This window comes from Trachemys scripta, chromosome 3 (assembly GCF_013100865.1).
Source record: "Trachemys scripta elegans isolate TJP31775 chromosome 3, CAS_Tse_1.0, whole genome shotgun sequence".
Lineage (NCBI taxonomy): Eukaryota > Metazoa > Chordata > Testudines > Emydidae > Trachemys > Trachemys scripta.
In genome coordinates, this window is record NC_048300.1 from 98,863,066 (window position 1) to 98,868,062 (window position 4,997).

Here is a 4,997-nt window from a genome sequence, read left to right on the forward strand (position 1 = left end):
ACATTTGGCGCCATCTTTCAACATTTTTTATACTGCGCGCTCTGTCTTCCCTTTCAGTCTTTGGGAATGGAGCCCGAACTATTCAGGAGTATGCTGATGAGTCTTGCCACGTCAAGCATGTGCGACGTCACATTTGGCAGTCGAGTTATTCTTTATGATCCAAAGTGACAGTGAGAGCTCTGACCATATCGACTCGAGTAACGCATATGACATGAGTTTGCTCAACGGACATGCTCACCACCGTGGGATGCTGCTTTTGGGCTCGGGAAACAAGCACTGAGTGGTGGGATCACATCGTCATGCAAGTCTGGGATGATGAGCAGTGGCTGCAGAACTTTCGGATGAGAAAGCCACTTTCATGGGACTGTCTGAGGAGCTCACCCCCACCCTGCGGTGCAAGGACATGAGATTGAGAGCTGCCCTGATGGTGAAGAAGTGGGTGGCTATTGCAATCTGGAAGCTGGCAACTCCAGACAGCTACTGATCGGTCACTAACCAGTTTGGAGTGGGAAAGTTGATCATTGGAATCAAGTTGATGCAAGTTCGCAGGGCCATTAATCACATTCTGCTCAGAAGAACCGTGACTCTGGGTAACGTGCATGGCATTGTGGCAGGCTTTGCATAAATGGGTTTCCCCAACTGCGGAGGGGCGATAGATGGCACACGTACTTCAATTCTGGCACCAGCCCACCTAGCCTCCGTGTACATTAATCGGAAGGGATATTTCTCGATGGTTCTCCAGGTGTTTGTGGATCACCGTGGGCGTTTCATTGACATTAACGCAGGCTGGCCCGGAAAGGTGCATGATGCGTGCATCTTTCTGAACACTGGCCTGTTCAGGAAGCTGCAAGCCGGGACTTTTTTCCCAGACCAGAAGATCACCATAGGGGAAGTTGAAATGCCCATTGTGATCCTTGGAGACCCTACTTACCCTTTAATGCTGTGGCTCATGAAACCCTACACAGGGAGCCTTGACAGCAGCAGGGAGCGGTTCAACAACAGGCTGAGCCCATGCAGCATGACTGTGGAGTGTGCCTTTGGCCGTTTAAAGAGCTGCTGGCGCTCTCTGTATGGAAAGCTGGACCTGGCCGATGACCGCATCCCCGCAGTTATATCTGCGTGCTGTACCCTCCATAACATTTGGGAAGGGAAGGGTGAAAGATCCACTCAGGTATGGAACTCAGAGGTTCAACACCTGGAGGCTGAATTTGAACAGCCAGAGAGCAGGGCTATTAGAGGGGCCCAGCGTGGGGCTGCAAGGATTAGGGATACCTTGAGGGGGAAATCTGAGGCTGAAAGCCACCAGTAATGCTGGTGCCCTGCACGGGAGTGAAGTGCAGTGGTTCCAATGTTAGTAGGAATCTGTTTGCTACGCTGACTTGCAGTGCCTGTACCTTTCCTGGGCTAAGATATCTTTTACTTTATACAATAATAAAGAATGTTTTCAAAGCCAAAAAATCCATTGAAAAGAAAAATTTATTTATCGAAAAGAAACACAACTACTTCGGAAACAGAAGGGCAAGGGGGTGGGGAACGGTACAATCACAGATTTGTGTATGTCCTGTCTGGAGTGCTGTGCAATGAGTGCTGCACTTCAGGATGGCTATACTGCATGGTGATGGGGGTTGAGTGGGTAAGAATCATAGTTTTCAGGGGAAGGTGGTGAAGCTACAGGTGTTGGAGGCAGCTGGTGGTGGTAAGAACCCAGATGTTGGGGAAAGTGGGTTGGAGGTGACATGGGGGCATAAGGGAAGAGTTTTGGGACAAGGGCTGCGGGGGCGGGTGCAGTGCTCCGCCTGCATTGCTATGAGCGCCTGTATCGAGTCCGCTTGATGCTCCATGCTTTGGTGCTGGCGATCCGCATTCTGCTGGCAGACCCTTCTTTCACTCTCCCGCCACTCCTGCACGCCTTGATTTTCATTACTTGAATGTGCATTACTTCATGCAACATGTCTTCCTTGCTTCTATGTGGTCTCTTTCTGATTCTTTGGAGTCTTTCGGCCGGTGATAACACGGGCGGCTGAGATCTCAGGGTTGCATCTGTAAAGGCAAAATGCAACACTTAACAGAGGCAGCATTGTTCACACCAGACAGAGCAGTGATTCCCCCGTACTCAAGGGCAAGCACAGTCTACACAATAGCATAATTTGCCCATCCCAAAGCAAGCGCGCACAACCCCTGGGAGCCCCAAAATGGTAAGCACAGCAATCAAGCAAAGCGTGACTGATTGTTTCACGGCTGTATTGCCCTCTGGGTTTGTGTGCCTAAGGGAGAGCCAACAGCGGCAGGGGGCCCTTATGCTGGACATTGTCCCCACATTTTCCACAGGAGTTCGTCCTGGAAGATATCTCGCTGCTGAGGGTGACCCGGGAAGCAAGGGAGGTCGTCTACTGCAACATGGCTTCTGCCCTGGCCCATATGCAGCTTGCCTGTGTGCAGCAATGGTCCCCCTGCCCCTCAGTTAGCCTGACTGGGACAAGGACCACAGTGGCTCTCCCGAGAAACCTGCGCAAGCGCATTGCCCAAGTTCTGGATGAGACCTTTGAAGAGATCACTGAGGCCGATTACTGTGATGTGAGAGAACACATCAATGCCCTAATCTGCATCTAGGCATGCAAGAGCCTCCTCGCCCCAAGAGCTCGCAGTGAATAGCTTCCTTCCCAAAATAAAAGCCGCTTACCGGGAACCGCCTCTGGTGTTTGTCCTTCCCCAAGCACCGGCCGCACGCGACTGGCTACCTTCCTCCTGGCTTGTGAACAGCTCCTGGCTGCATGCATCTAGGGATTCCGGGGTGTCTTCCTCCGCCTCAGCACCCTCGCTCCTGCTTTGCTCCTCCTCCTGCCTTGTTGCACTTGGCTCTGAAGTGTCCATGGTGGTCCCCGGAGTGGAGGTGGGGTGACCCCCAAGTATCGCGTCCAGCTCTTTGTAGAAATGGCTGGTCGCGGGGGCAGCAACGGTTAGCCTCGCGGACTTTGTGGTAGGCGTTCCGCAGCTCCTTCACTTTAATCCTGCACCGCAGTGCATCCTGGTCATGTCCTTTGATATCTGCCCGAAGGTATCGTAATTCCTATGGCTGGAGCACAGCTGAGACTGGACAGCTTCCTCCCCCCAAAAACTGATGAGGTCCAGCAACTTGCCATTGCTCCATACTGGGGCTCGCCTGGTGCGTGGAGGCATAGTCACCTGGAAAGATTCGCTGAGAGCACTTCACGTCTGGCTGAGCAAACAGGAAGGGATTTTTCAAAATTCCCAGAGAATTTAAAGTGCGGGTCTGACAGTTGGTCACCTGAGGGCAGGGCGGTAGAGTTCAAAGTGATGACCAGACTGGCTAGCACAGGCATTGGGGGACACTTCTGGAGGCCGATCAGAGCGCACTATAGGACCAGGGTGTCCACACTGGCGCCGCAGCGCTCTAGCGGGGGCGCAGCAAATGTTATTCCACTTGCCAAGGTGGAGTACCAGCAGCGCTGTAGCTGCGGAATCAGACCGCTCTACATGCCTTGCTAGTGCGCCCGGGGCTCCTTTATTGCGCTGTAACTTCCAAGTGTTGCCAAGGCCTGAGTCTAGCAGAATCTCCGCTATGCTGCAGGTTATTGCTATGAGGAGTATGGTTAATTTTTAAGAGTTACGGAGAACTTGTGCAACAAATCCTTTCACTATAAAAGGCACGCCTAGTGAAGGATATACAATAAAGCAGAAAAGATATTTCTAGAAATATCTGGACCTCTGCTGCCTTCTAGGCGTATGGCTGTCCTTTCAGCAGCATTGTGTCCCCCCAGTAATCACTTTCAACTCACTTTGAGTATTTAGCAGTTCCAGGTTTAGCCAAATGTTGCTTTCAATAGCACTTGTGGGAGGAAGCTGTTTAAAAATCATTCTAATCCTCCCTTCCTCCTATGGCCTGGGCTGTCCATTTATGATGCCCTTTATCTCTTCCTCAATACCCACTTAACAAAATGGATGTAAAGATTTGTGTTTCAGTGACTAGGAGGCCCCATGGGCCAATCAAAATTGATCTTTGGGTAATCAGTATCTGCTGTCCTACTCTTAACAGGACTGTGGTATTGAACATGGTATAAGTGCCTAGGCAGAATTCTAAATCAAGGAAGAGATTAACTAGGCTGTTCTCACAGCCTTCAGAAGAGTCAAAATCCACTACAACTTGTTTTGTCAAAGACATTTGTAAAGAAGCTTCAGTGCCACATTTCATTTCTAGAGACCTAGGGAAGTTAGTACAGTAGTAGCGTCTATCTTACTGCAGAAATATTCATCATTGTCTATATTCCATTGTATATCCTACCCTGGGCAGCAATCCTGCAAAGCGTTACACACATCCATAGCGTTACATACTGAGTAGTTGCACTGATTTTAATAGAAATACTCACAACATATAAAGTTATGCATGTGCTTAAGTCTTTTCAAGATCAGGGCTTTAGTCTGACTGGCTGCAAGTAACATTAGTCTAGGAAAATCATGTAGGTGTAAGTATTTCAAGCAGCTCCCATAGGTGAGGAATTTAACACAAAATCTTAACTAAATTTCACATGTAAAATTATTTATTGTGTAAAATTTAGGAGACTGTGAATAGGAATAGGCCTGAGTTACAAAATCTGCACTTCTGCTATAGTGATGGGCATATTAAAATTCTGAGTGGTGAATTGATGTTATGCACCTGTGCTGTGTGGTTCATTTAGCTATTCTTAAGAGTTAGACGATGCTGTAGTTGCTCTTATTTATGCTGATTGGGTTTTTAAATAAGTGCCTCGTGTGGACTTATAAATTCATATGTACATGAAAATTGCTCTCCAGTAGTCCTACCTTATGGGCCAAAGAATTATATTTTTCTAGTCTTTGCAAATTTCTGCAGGAAACTAATGAAAATAAATGCAAGACTACTATAATATAGAGAAATTTATTTTGATATAAGCAAAGTTTTTAAATGGTGGTCTATTTAGGTATAGACATTCTTTTATGTTGGTAAAATTATTGCACACAAA